At 36.9% G+C, this 14,816-nt stretch overlaps 1 long non-coding RNA gene across 2 annotated transcripts in view; it reads right to left on the reverse strand.

Annotated features, from left to right (window-relative positions):
- Positions 1–10,872, reverse strand: part of LOC140686606 (uncharacterized) — a 29,583-nt gene extending 18,711 nt beyond the window's left edge. Inside the window, exons 1-3 of one of the 2 annotated variants that reach the window (XR_012060443.1) lie at positions 10,724–10,872; positions 2,669–2,725; positions 1,146–1,256 (exon numbers count right to left, since the gene is read on the reverse strand). This is a non-coding gene — a long non-coding RNA (uncharacterized lncRNA). Of the gene's footprint in view, positions 1–1,145; positions 1,257–2,668; positions 2,726–10,172; positions 10,250–10,723 lie in introns of those variants that run through there. The other variant, XR_012060444.1, reaches the window with a different exon arrangement.
- Positions 10,873–14,816: the final 3,944 nt, after the last annotated feature.

Consider the following 14,816-nt stretch of genomic DNA (forward strand, 5'->3'; position numbering starts at 1 on the left):
CATATAGTATTTGTCTTTGACTTATTTTACTAAACGTGAGACCCTCCAAGTCCATCTCTGTTGCTACAAATTGAATGCCCACTGTTTGGTTTCCCTGCCATATCTTCTTTTCATTTTATATGAAAATAATTTTATTATTTAATTACATTTATTTGTTTACAAGTATAACCTATATAAAAGCCAGGCAGCCTCATTGTGTTGAATCAAATATAGGTGCATTCAAAATATAATCCTACGCATAAAAGATAATTAAAAATAAGTCACTTTTATACTCAATCTTCAGGGGAGAATGTCAAAAGGAAAGTTACATTTCTAAAATATATATAATTTTTTTTTTTAGAAATCTGTGGCTCTGATCTGATCTTTTGCACTATTCAGTGTATTACGTACAGGATTGACATTGTCAAAGATTGTTTTGGTCAAAGTCAAATAAGCAAGACATGCTAGGTTGCTAGAGATGATGAGAACATAGTTGAAACGATTGATCATATGATTGCCAAATAGGAAAGTGGGTGATAAAAAACGTACAGTGAGTTTGTATCATTTGGAAACCAGAATCTGTACTGTCACCTGTTAGTACAGGTTGTTTGCCAATGGTATAAATCTAATGCAGACTGATATGGCCGCATCACTGTTAAGTATGGGGATATTCTTCAGGCATAGCTGAATCCAGATACTCTAACAGATTTATCAAGAATTCTGTGCTGACTTTATTCTCAGCGAGGCTTTTTCACTAAGGTAATCTCTACAACCTGAGGCCTACATTCAGCCAGCTGAGCAATTCTATAGAAAGAAACCTCTTTCCCAAAAGTTCCAGCAAGAGTTACAGGGTTAAAATCTTATTCCCAAGCTTGGGATACAGAATTAGGACAATGTCTAGCTAAAATCAGGTTTTATGAGTACACTAGGCAGTAGGGAATTGATCAGCCATGTCCGAACTGCAGGGCAGAGAGTAAAGGTGGAAACCAAGGAGCTGTCACCAAAAATGGGAGAGATGGCAGCTGATCAGGCAAGACAACAAATATGCACTACACTCATGTAAAACAAAGTATGCTTTAGCTGGATATTCTTGTTCTACAAAGGTTTTCATGCTGAAATACAAAATAAAGCCCATAAGATAAAAGGACACATCATCAATCACTTACAGAAACTTTTTAAATTTCAAATATTCAGAAATCCACTTTCCCTTCAGTTACATTTTCATATCAACCGTGTGAATTATATCTTCTGAAATCTCAGTTGCCCTGCTGTATTGACTGAAAAAGAACAAATAACTCACATGAAATAGACATTCTCTCTCCCTATCTTTCTGTACTATATATCTCTATATGCATATAGGCCATAAATATGATGCATTTCAATTCTTCTCAGTGTGCCCATTAAGGACAGTGAGTATATATGGTACTACTTCAAAGAGCTCAGTGAATTTATTGAACTTTTCACTTGGCACAATTCATTATCCATTTCTTACATCCTCAGTGCTCTTCCAAGAATGGATGTGTGTGCACATAGAGACTTTGCATGTGTCAACATTTCCCTCTGACACCTCTTATGTGTGGAAATTGCTTTACATCTATATTTTTTTCCTCCTCCCTTGCTCTCCTCTTTCATTTATCTCCAAACTCTCCCTCTACTGGCACTCTGCTCTACAATCTCAAAGACATTCTTAAGTTGTCACCGGAATTTATAAATGGACTCCAGTTCAGCCCTGCTTCTTCATAAACTCACTATTTTCTTTCTAATTACTCCCCCTACCTTCGAAATCCTTTAAAGTACCTGCTTTAAGGGTCTCTGTTACCCCTAACCCCATTCATTTAGAAAATCTACTTTATAGTATGACTTTTGAGCCCATCCATTCTACTGAGGCTGCAATCCTAAAAACACTAATTACAAATAGCCCAAGTATAATGCCTTCATCTTTGTCATAATGTAATATCATAGCAATAATTACAACAATATTCATGAAACACAGGTGCTAGCCAGTGTGCTAATTTTTGTAAGAATTATTTCAGTATCTCACTTAATTCTTACAACATCTCTGAGAGATAAGCCCTGTTTTTAATCTCCACAGAAAAGTGGCATATCCAGGCTCAATCTCAGGTCTCTTTATCCACTGTACTTAGTGCCTGTTTCTTCTCAGTCCATTCTCTCAATATCAATCCAAACAGCTTTCTATTTTTACACTCTGAAAGAAATCTCAGAAAATTATCTGAGAACAAATCACCAAGAACAATGCTTATTCTCTGTCCTAAACTGTCTACTTTTTAAATAATTACAACAGCAATGTAAAATTGTATCTATTAGGGGAAACATAATCTCTGTTACATGCCTTCTTCTCTTGGGCTCATGACACTTGGAATGCAGGGACCACTTCTTACATACTTTGGTATATCCAGCCACAAGCATAATGTCTTGCACATAGCAGACTCTCAATAAAGAATTTGTAGAAGAATAACATGAATAAGGACTTCATGTAGGATATCACAGAGCAGGGTTGATCCTTAATACATGGGGTTTAGATATCTCTAAAGACTTTCCAGTCTTAGCACTAATTCTAGTTTTTCCACTCACCTTCTATAGTAGCTATATGGTAATTTATCCATCAGATAATTGATATGGTGATGTTGGTTCTATATATGTGACACCTTTTAAATAAGATAACACAAACCTTGTGGGATCCTTCCACCAGCGTTCTGCTGAGACTGAAGTGGCATTTTGGGAGATCCTATAAAGAAAATGATACAGGATTAAATAAAAAGGGAAAATATTCTCCCTAGCAACTGCTGTACTTTAAGAATGACATTTAGTTTGCAATCTCTTGGGTAACCAACATCAGTAAGAGCTAGAGTATGCTACAAGACTTAAAGTAATTTTGTTCATGTCAGAAATGTGACTTATTACTCAAGATCTACCTGCTGTATCATTCTCTCTCTCACTGATTTACTGTACAAGTTTATCAGTTACACTTAGGAGCTTGATCTTGCTTTCTACTAAAAACTCAAAGCAAGTTTTAACACTCAGGAAAGAACCATGCAATTTGAGATGCCACACTTCCCATTAATCCAAACTTACCTTGATCTTGTTTAGATTCGTAAGTCAAATGGAAGTCAAGAACAGAAAAGGAAGAAAGTATCAGAAACAGTTTCACATTGAACTTCTCAAATACTTCGTACTTTTTGTGGAGTGTTGAAATCCTTGAACACAGTCATATTCCTTTTTACCCAAACCAAGGCGTTACTGAGCTAAACATACTTGACAATCACTGGTTTCATTTTCATTGCTGTGTCGCATTGTATGCTCCAGGTACCTGCTATATTAAAATTCATATTTACTTCTGCTTAGAAAGAAAAAAAAATAGTAAGAAAAGGAACTTTGAGTTGCATTACAAAACTGGCTGAACCTCACCAACGTATTATTATTCATGATTAACTCGTTTGTATGCAGTTTAATTGAAGTGTATGTCTTCACCCTAAACTTGCAAAGTCCATTTTGGCACCATCCTCATTATTAAGGTAAAAACAAGAGAAATCAGTTCATGCATACACTGTTGAATAAACAAACACTTGTCTCTAAATTATTCCTAAACAGTTTCTACTTCTGGTTCTCACATTCCCTTCTATATTAGTAATATGACCCACTTACTAAACATTGACAGAAGGGTAGCCAGTGCAATGATACTTGTGATTCTGATAGGTTGTCTAGCCTCTGTAATGTTGTGAAAGAAGCAAGGAATTTATATTCTCTTTATTAAGCAGTTGCATAGGCACTGTACTTTGTAAACTTCAGCCATAGCCATTCTCGAAAAAATAATAGTATCCTCTATCTACTACCTTAAATTTTTGTTTGCCATAATTTGCTGTGATGCCCTGGTGTTCTCAGCTGTACACGATATGGGTCACAGGTGTGCTCAGTTGGCACAAATTTTATGGTTGTGTTACTCAGAACACTCGGCATGCATGTCTTTCAATCCATCAGCAAAACATGAGCATGCTGCCCTATGGTAGGTGAGCACAATGCAGAGATTCCTCTGTCTCCCAGGGAACTGAGATTTTGTTGGGAATTTGAGCAATACACATAGAAAGAAACTCAGTAACAGCACTAGGCAATAGATTAAATGCTGAGAAGTGATTGGAGCACTAACCACTACTGGACATCATAAGAGAAAGAACCAGCTCTGAATATGTAGTGATCAGAAACAGAGTCCAAAGTGCAGTTGGAAGTGCAGGTCAGACTGTGATTAACTGAAAGGAATAGAATTTCATAGGTTCTTGAAACAGTGTGAACAACGGAAAGATAGAAATGGCAATTGTAACAGCTCGCTTTTATTGAGCACCGACTCTGCCTGGCACAATACTAAATGTTTCGTGTGCACGCTCACTCAGGGAGAAATTAGAGATGCATCTGAAGAAACTTTAAGTGGTCAATAAAGTGGCCCAGGTTTATTTCTGGTTCTGACACTATGTGATCTACCATGCTGAGATCTTTCCCCCTGGAGGCTTCCGTTTTTTTATTAGGCAAATGAATAGCATCACTGGGCAGTGCTGAAGTTTCCTCCTGTTCCAAATTCTATGTGAAAAGCTCAACATAGGAAAAATAATTAATATCAAAATGGAAATGAATTGAAAATTATTGTTTGGGGTTTTAGCTGAGAGATGCTAGGATCACTTACCTTGTTGAATACTATGTTCAAGGCATTTTGCCAAGCCACCTTGTTTTCTATATACTTGAATTTCTTAAAATCTAAGGTCCTGACCAACACTTAAGTATGATTTTACATAAAGGTGACTCATTCATACGCCTATAGGAAATAGGTAGGTAATATAAATGAGTTAATAACAATGCACAATAACTGTGGTAATTATGGCAACTATGGCAATGCTCTGCCTAAACAGGGACGTCACTACTCGTCCCTGCAACTGTTAGTTTTGTGGGAATGATGTTACGCTTTGTAATTAAGAAAGGGTTCAACAGAAGGATGAAAATAATCATGATCCACCTATTCCTATTTCTACGTTCTCTTTCAGGAATTTATCTTCCATCATCTTATGACTCGGTGCTGGAGCTGTATCTCCTCTTTCCTATTTCAGGTAAGAAAACCTGACACTCAGGGAGTTAAGTAACTCACCTAATTTTTACTAACATTAAGAAAGGAAGAAAGTGATAACAAATTTCAAACTCAGGATAATCTAGCTGTAAAGCCCTTTCCTCCCCAAACTTCCCCCAGTATCCAGTGCTGCCTGGTGAGACAAGAAAGCAGTGAACAGACTGGATGGAATATAGTAAAGTTGGCCACATCTCTCTTCTTGAATTAAATTCTTGAATTGAATCTGGCAATTTAGGTTCATGTCAAAGAAACTGAAATAATATTAAAAATATATGACATTAAAGTGGTGAGGTGGAAATGGGAATAAATAAACCACATTTTAGGGGTCCCTCAGGTGGGACAGCTGTCATTCATGGGCACTTGGCAATTCAACCTATAATCAGCATCTACCTCATATGTTTCGAACTGCTTTTTCTACTTAGATGTGTTTATCTGCTCTTTCTCTGGTGCTATTCAGGGTGGTTCATACATTTCTCTATGAAACATCTAGTTAGATAGGAACGGTGTCTCAGTCTTGAGGTTATATTTTGCTAGTATTTAGTACCGACTTCTCAGCATTATCATAACTGCATATTTCTTAATCTTTGTTCTCTTTATCTGGCTTCCTTGCCCACTGAACATGTCAGTCCCTGGTCACTGCAAGCCCTCCCACCAAGCCCAGGCTTCTGCTCCATCTCACTCACGGCCACTTACACAACTTCTCCTCAATTGTTGGACAGTCCAAAGGCAATTCCCCCTTAGAGGGGTCCCAAGTGTCTGTAGCATTTATCCATGACTTTGACAAGGAAAACATTTTTATTTTCAACACAAATTGGGAGCAGTCTCCAAAGGGTGTATGAAGTTAATAAATCATTAAAATACCAAACTCTTTTTTTTTTTTTTTACTCATCTTCAATATAGTTAAGAGTTTTACAGCATCTAAACCAGGCCACCTGTTAAACATCTTCAGCAGTCTGCTGCTGGGAGCCGATTTTCAGGACTGTAACAACTTTATAACTTGAACAACTTTAATCAAGATTCTTACCTTGGCAGATGCCATCTTTTTGCTTCAGTTTTACATTAGGCTTTTCTGACAGTCTGCTTGTTGAAGTTTTTTTTGCCCTTTATTTGATCCCCAATGATTTCTTGTTTCCTGAGTGCCTCTAGATTAATATGTAACAGCTGTTTGTATATCATGTGGCAAGAACTCTTATATAATTAAGACTTTGCCCTTCTACATCATTCATTTTCAAAACCTGGACCATGTTAACATAATCTGCAGATTGAAGGAAGTTTCTTCACTGACATTTCTTACGTATGCTCTAAAATAAAGATCTACTTAATGGACAGTGATACCCCATGGCCCGTAAATATTAATATGAATGCCACTAGTTAGAATGGAATCTGTTCATTTGTGAATGTTTTCAAAGAATATGAATTTATTTTTACATTAGAGGATGTATTCTTAACATTTGGAATCATTTTTGCTTAACTGGTATCAGCTATTCTCACATAAATAAATGAATAAATGAAACTCAAATTATAACCCTCACCCCCTAACCCCCAAGACACAAGAGAAGCTGACTTCTGGTGCCTTGTCACTGGTTACTACATACACTCACAGCCAATTGGTGAGAAGAACCATTTCAGCCGACACAAGACTTTGATGTAGAAGCAGCATGGAAAGAATGCACAAAGGTTGCTTGTTCCAGAAAATATCTCATTATATATAATTAAGATATGCAAAAAGGGGTACTCAAATTCTGTAGCTTATTGCCAACCAGGTAATTCAACCATTTACAAATAAATCTCAGTGGATAATTCATTGATTTAATACATCTGGGCTTCTAATGGAATAGCAGCTTCAAATTGATATGGTCCCCTCACTGAAAACTTCTGAGATGAAAGTAAAATGTAAGCAAATAATAAATACTATGATCTCTTGTGACATCTTTATAAAATATTATATGGAAAGAGTATCTAGTTAGTTATTTGATGAAAAATAAGTTTAATCATTTTATGAAACTTGGTGGGTAATCAAAAAACATACAGAGAAATTATAAAACACTGAAAACTATCTATTTTGGTTCAGAATTCAATGTGGTAATAGCACAAGGAAATTAGTCTAGATCTTGTGGGCTACCCCCTCAAACACAAGATATCATCAAAGATACTACCCCAACATCACTCATTCATTTATTCAATAATAAAATTAGTAAAACTTGGTTTCTAGGCAGGAGTTAACTGTTGTGAAGATATTAAAATATTGTGGGATATAGCCCTTAACAGTTCCGTTGTCAGGGAATTAATAAGTCCCTTTGTGGGGCCCCTCTCAGATTCTTCATTCAGTATTGTGCCTCTTGCTACAAATGCATAAGATGCAAACTTGTGGATAGTCACCAACAGCAACTATTGCTAGCTATTTGTCATAGCTAGTGAACTGACACTGATCACAAGGAACTCTAAGGAAACAGAACAAACACCCTTGGCTTTTTAAATTTAAAATATCAACACATTATTGAGTATGTACATGGGCCAAATGCTGTACTACACACCTCTTTTCCATTTACTTCTTATGTTAGCCCAGAAACTGCTTATTAGCATCATTACTCCTGTTCCACAAGTGTGGCAGCTTGGCCTCAGAGGGCTTCCATAGCCTGCCCATGCAGCAGCTAGAGAAAGATTTTGAAGCTGAGCAGTTGTCTCTAGCACTCAAGCTCTTAATACTATTTCATTCAAACTCTGGCTATTAATATAAGTAAACAGATTTGAGTCAGACTGCTTAAGTAAATTAACGGCTGACTGCTCTGCCCAAAGTGCAGAAGTATATTCAATAAATTCCATGTATCCTTTCATTTTTTTTAAAGATTTCACCAGGGGAAAATAGCTTCCAAGGCTAACCTTAGGAGATATGCAAAACGAGATTCTTCATTTAAAATAAATATGTTTTTCTATTTTAGTATGAAGACCTCAGACTATTACTGGGTAGCTTTTGCAGAATATTTAGTGCTCACCAATTACTCCATTTGCTTCTCTCCATTTCCCAGCCTCCCTTGCAGTTATTCTGGAGCCATGTATCTACTTTGGCCGCTGGATACTGACAGGAAATGACATGTTTTATATCTGGGCTGGGATAGTTCACCCATTCCTGTCTTTCCCTGCAGAGTTCTTAGAAGCCCTGTGTTTCAGACAGCATGGCTACGAGGTACATAATGGCAGCCCAACATGCACTGGGAGAAGATTTTGTGTGAAATTCATTGAATTAAGTGACTGAGACTTGGAGGTTAGCATAGCCTAAGCTAATCTGACTAGTACTAAAGTTTCATTGTCCATGGGTTAAAAAAATGGAGTTATCTATTCATCCATGCATGTCTTTTCTGTCACCTCAGAGACACCCTGTCTTGGAAGACAGCCTGTATGTGTTAGCCACTAGCAGAGTGCCCAGGACCAGCCATTGTCCACACCAGCTTTACAGCATCTGGGTTTTCAGTACATAGAAATTGGAAATGATGATGCATATCTGATGAGGGAATGGCCTCATTGTTACCTATAGTCTTTAGTATATGAGTCGACAGAAGGTTCTACTCACCCATAATGAAAGGGGTGTGTAAAATTTCTGTGATGGTCACCATTGTCCCTGTGTGTTGAGGTAAGTCATAAAAAGCTGTACCTCCCTTTGGCAAAAGTCCAGGAAAACCAGGGACATTTGCTCAGATTCTTGGCAAGGATGATTTTATGTCAAAATTTTGTCATTAAAAAAAATGTCAAATGAAAGTTAAAGCAAGGTAACATTACCATCATTTCCTCTCATTTTTAGGGAAATCTGTCTCCTTTTAAATATACTGTGTTTTAGACCTTATCACTTTCAATAATCTGGAATGAAGCTACTATTTAAATAAAATCCTATAGTATCTGAGTTCCTGAAATGTCTTGCATCAGAATCAAATGTTTAGACATTTAATGAGGAAAGTTTAAAATATATCTTCTGGGTTTGATGTTATAACCCGGGAATTTATTATAAGAATTTGAGAAAGCCCTCTTCCATATTTTTAAAGATCCAAAATTATGTCTCACAGTTAGAAAAAAAAAAAACCCACACATTTAGAGATCTCAACTCTGATGATTTGTGAACATTTCAGATTTTCTCACTACAAATAAATTATCCTTCATGCAAATAGTATGCAAACTTAAAGGAAGTATTAAATGCCAATGGTATCAGCCAATCTGAAATCCTCTATTCTGAGAATTTATCATTATGCCTTTCAAATTATCTCCAAATCCCACCTGCCTTCAGATCCTCAGAAACTGGCTTTCTGTTTTGCTATGATTGCTCAATAGAAAATAAACAGATGGGGCTGAAAAAAATCCAGAAATACAAATGGGGTAGAAACTGCTTTGGGCTTTTAAATAGCATCAAAGTAAGATTTGTCTTTTTTTTTTTTTTTTTTTGGCGGAGGGTGGGGGGTGGGTGGTTTCTGTTTGATAAACAAATCTCATGGAACACAAACCTCGATATGGTTTCAGTCTCAACCCTATCAAATGTGTATTTTGCTTCTCTTTAAATCCAAAGCTGATTTTAAGTTCTTGTTGTTGTTGTTTTTAAATCCTGATGAGTGAATGATCAATGATTGGTATTTGAAAAGTATATTAAACTGAGGGTGAGGGGAAGGAGGAAATCCATACAAGACTTTAGGATGTATGGATTCCTTTATTTCAGCACTGAAGAACTTTGGGAGCACTAATCTCATTAATTAAATTGCTTTCAAATAAAAGCCAGGTCCATTGACACTTGACAAAGATAAATTACTGCCCAGGATAGACTTCGTTTTCCTGCACGTTTGTCCTTTATGTGTTGACATCCACATAAGGAGGACTCCAAGTTAAACCTAGTTTACGTATTCAATACCCCATTTCCTACCTGCTTTTTTGTTTGTACAACTTTATCAGATAATTTTAAGTATAGGACTTTGAAGGGAAAACTGAAGGGCAGAGAGAGAAAAATGCTCCAGCCCTGTAGTGGTACAGTGCACATTCGTATGCGTTGAATCCTGAACGAGGCACCCAGTCAATGGCATAAATCAGAACTTACTTTCAAGCTGAGTTCTGCTCCCCAAGCCCCAATCCTGGTGGTTCTGCATCAGTATGAACCAAGAAGTCTTGGGATTAGTCCCACTCCTGGTGGGATTTAGTTGGATCATCCAGTGGAAGTCCCTTTCTCTGACTCATACAAAGGCACCATATGGTTCTTGCAGGGCCCTGGTAGCTCTGAATGAAAGAAGTGAAAGCTGCTTTTGTGATTCTCTCTACTTCCAAGATTAACAATCATGGTACCATTCCAGCTAGTTCAGAAACATAAGCAGGGAGGCCTGAACAAGTGAAGTTAAATTCGGTGGTTTTGAAATTCCAGGTCCAATGTGACAGTCTATCAAAATTAGAGGAATGGAGACTGACATGCTGACAGCTATGGCAAACTTTAGTGTGGCCCCAAAAAGCAATGAAAAGTTGGAGTTAAGGCCACAAAATCCTGGTTCAGCCAATCTGTGCTCAAAGCCTTGTGCTTTCCACCTGTTAACTGTATGTATGTACATGCTCCTTATGATCCTGTTTCTTTAAAGGTAACATTAGCAAAAGGGTACCTACCTTAGCAAGCTGTTCTGTGAAGATTTATGAGGTCTTAGCACATTTATGTGACCCATTCATGAAAGGAGGTTGTTTTGCCACCACCCTCACCATTGCCATCACCACAGGCCTGTATCTTAAGTCTCATACGTGCATGTTAAAAATGCGTATGTTCAGGCTCATTTTTTATTAATCAGAATAAATGAACTTGGGGTATGGAAATCTACATTTGTGACACACTAATCACAGGATTCTGATGGAACCTTTAGTATGGTAACTCCAGAGAGATAGAAGTAGTTCTGCCTCAGGGACACATCATCTGAATCCACTCCTTATTTTAAAAAATGAAGAAACATACCCATGTTGGTTTAGCGGCTTTCCATAGGTCACACAGTTAGTTGTCCTACTCATCATTCTAAGTATCTTGCAGCATTTGTTGGGCTTCATTATTTAAAAGATCATAGCAGCTTTTTTCCACCCATCATAGAAAGATGAATCAGAGGCTAGGCTTAAGTGTGTTTGAGAGAGATGAAAAGTCTGGTGAATTTTCTTGTTAGAATACAATCATGTTGAACTTGGCATGATCCTCCTCACTTTTAAGCTTCACCTTAATGTTCTATCAAATCTAAACTATAAGCTGGAGACCTGTTATAGGCAGAACAGTGCCTTCCTCAGGGACCTGCTCCTAAATGGTACTTGCGTACAGTAGGCCACGACTGTAGGTAACTTTAGAAATACACAGGTGAAATGTGTCACTTGCCTTCAACTCTTGTTGTCTTAGTAAATAATGTCAGGGTCTCCCAAATCCAAAGAAAAAAGATGACTTTCCCATTGATTGACTAATAGGCCAGAAGGCACTATGTTGTGAATTTTCTTTTTAGGACACATTCTAGTGAGCTGTGTTGTATGAAACTAGTATTGAACTATTATACATATGATCCTAAAGGTTTGAGATTTGTTGGTCAGACTTAAGCACACACTAGAATGAGACCAAATCAACCATCATTCTATCAGTTCTACGAATTGGAGGAAATAAACTTTAAAAACTGAAAGCAGACTTAGAAATCATCTGATAAATTTCTTAATTTTATAGGAGAGAAAACAAAAGCCCTGCTAACTCAAATATTATATATGGAGTCCCATGGCAATATAGTGGCAGACCTGGGACAGTGATAATAATAATACCAACATTAATTCAAACACTATTCTAGGTACTTTATATTCTGTTAACTCACTAAACTTCAGCATTCCACTGATGAGGAAAATGAAGCTTAGAATGGTTAAGTAACCTGTATAAGATCGCATACCTAGTATATAGAGAAGCTAAGACCTGAACTGTTACATCAGACTGGAAACCATGCTGCTTAGACCCAGTTCTGATATTTCCTGCACCATGCTACTCTCAGTCCTCAAATTTGCCTACTGGTTTAGTGCCCCTTCTTCAACCAAACTCTTGAAATTGAATTGATTTTCTATCCCAAATCTGGGTTCATCAAGGCTTCAAGAAACACTTTATTTCCAAGCTGTTAGATGTCAGTAAATGAAAAAAGTTTTTAATGGGTTTATAAAGTTAATGGAAGAGAGTTCTGCACTCCGAAATGTCACTGCTGTCATTTAGATGATTAGCTAATTTAAGAGCAACTGGAAGTTTGGAACCAAGTTGGAGCATTACTTCTATAAGGCATAGAAGGGGGAAATAAAATGAGGATGTCTCCTAAATGGCTGTTTTTATAGCAAAGATTTTTGATCAGAATGATAATATAAGTGGAAATAGGTAGGTAGATAGATGGACGGATAGATGGATAGATAGATGGATAGAGGTAGGCTGATAGAGAGGTAGACAGATCTAGATACATAGAGAGGGTGCAAGCACTAGCTAAAAGGAAGAGAAAACCAGAAATTGCTGGTTGGTTGGGAAACACACACATACGCTTGCAATGGACACTACAAGGGAAACTCGTTACTTCCTTGTACACCGAAAGGACAGCTGCAGCACAATCTGCTGCCCCTACAGAAGCAATAGCAATTAAGAGGAGCATAAAATGCAGAGAGATCTGCTGCAAAGTACCTGTAGAAAAAAACAACCATCCTGTGACTGGCACATCTGTGTAAGAAAAATTACAATAAAAACAGACGCTACAGAAAGCTATTGGGAGCCCAGCCTAGCAAATACAGTGAGGTTCAAGTGTGATTCTTCTACTGGTTAGAATTATTGTTGTCATTGCCGTTGTTATTCATTGTTCTTGCTATCATTATTTCACCCATTTTAAATGTTAACAATATTTGGGGCCTCAGGACAAATAAAAGATTTACACAGACTTCATTAACAGGATCTAATGCATTATATACACAATGACTGAACAGCAAACTGGGTATATAAAGACCACACATTCATGTCCAATAGTCATTTGACACCCTGTGAAGATGACCAGTCAAGAAGGAATTCTCTTTAAAAATGAATGAAATTACAAGTTGAGAGAATGAGATGCATAAAGTCCTGGAGGCAAGAAAGTGAAGGTCACAAGTAAGGAGATGAAAGCAATTTGGCTGTAGAATATACAAAGGAAAGGAATTTCAAAGAGATAAGACTGTAGATAAGATAAGGTTGGGGCAGTGTTGCAGGGGCTTCAGGGCAGGAGAGGCAGTATTCTATTCTTTATGAGATAGGACACTTACTGTTTTGGAGCAGTGTATTGGTTATGCACAACACATCAAATTAGGCAACAACTGCTGATCTAATATTTACAAATAAAAAAAAATGAAGCTTTAAGGCTAAAATCTGTCCTGAAGCAGAAGGAATTTTCTCTGTCAGAAGTGGTAATAAGGCCAAATAGCATAATGAAAAGTGAGGGGAAGATTTCCAGTGTCCTCTTCCTTAAAAATCAGTTAACTGTCACTTACTAGAAAGTTAATCATCACCATCTACCTTCTTTCCCTTTCTCTTCCTACTCTTTGTCAGCTACTATGTTGGCAGCTAGGGTTCCTTTACTATTCCATCTCTCACCTCAATATCACTTTTTATATCTCTTCAACTCCCAGGAATGCATAATGGCAGAGGGGAGCAGGAGACAGTGGTGGTGTGCACTGCATTCCAGGATGAGAAGCTGATAGCGAGAAGGGAGAAAAATAGAAATGACCACAAAAGAGTGAATCTAGAAAAGCTTTACTATTTTCTTTCACTCTTCTGATAAAAGAAAAACCAAGCACTTCTTCAAATGAAAAAGGAATAAAATTACTTCTAAATTGTCATATGGTCAGGTAACACCAGACATACCCTCTTCAAGACACATACTCGTATTTGGTAAACGGTTACAGGATACTTCCTATTTGACGTAAAAGCACTGGAATTTCTTATTAAAAAGAGTATTTTAGCAGCAGCCGTGTGGCATGGAACAATAAAGAATCTACTGTCCGATTTTTAAATGAAACAGGATAAGATGTTATAAAAACTTCTCACATGTGAATCACTATGTTCCACGCCTGAAATAAATATTATAAATCAACTATACTTTAATAAAAACAAACAAGCAAAAATCAAAAATTCCCCATGCAAAGTTAAGTACAGAGAAATAAAGGGGACCTCAGAAAAAGATTCTGTGCCACAAAAGGGTCTATTTTTCATTTATAATTTAGAGGAAAATGTATTTTAAAAAGCATTTTATAGAGGAAAAGAAAATATGAAAAATATGCTTTATGTTTTAAATAAAATTTAAAGTATGTTAAAAAGCAAGAAGCTATAGGAGACATTAAGTCACAATTTAGAGGTGTACATTGTTGAATGGAATAAGAAAAATTGCAGGAAACTATAGGTTCAATAGCGAGGTTGTTGGCAGTAAGGAGTTGAACTGGCATTGCAGAAAATTTAATCACTGGAAGAAGATGATGAGATGCTTTACCAGAACAGACGAAAAGGACAAAAGAATGAAAAATGACGATAGAAAAATTTTAGATAGCCAGGACTGAAAATGGGGATTTAACTTTCAGATGAGTGTTTCTAACCTATACAAATGGGACAGAAGTAAGATTCAAAGAGCTACGCAAAGAATGTTCTCCTTAGTTTCTTCTTGAGCTTTCTGATTTAAAAAAATCACAAAATATTGGACTTTAATTAAAC

Source organism: Vicugna pacos, chromosome 17 (genome assembly GCF_048564905.1).
Source record: "Vicugna pacos chromosome 17, VicPac4, whole genome shotgun sequence".
Classification (NCBI taxonomy): Eukaryota; Metazoa; Chordata; class Mammalia; order Artiodactyla; family Camelidae; genus Vicugna; species Vicugna pacos.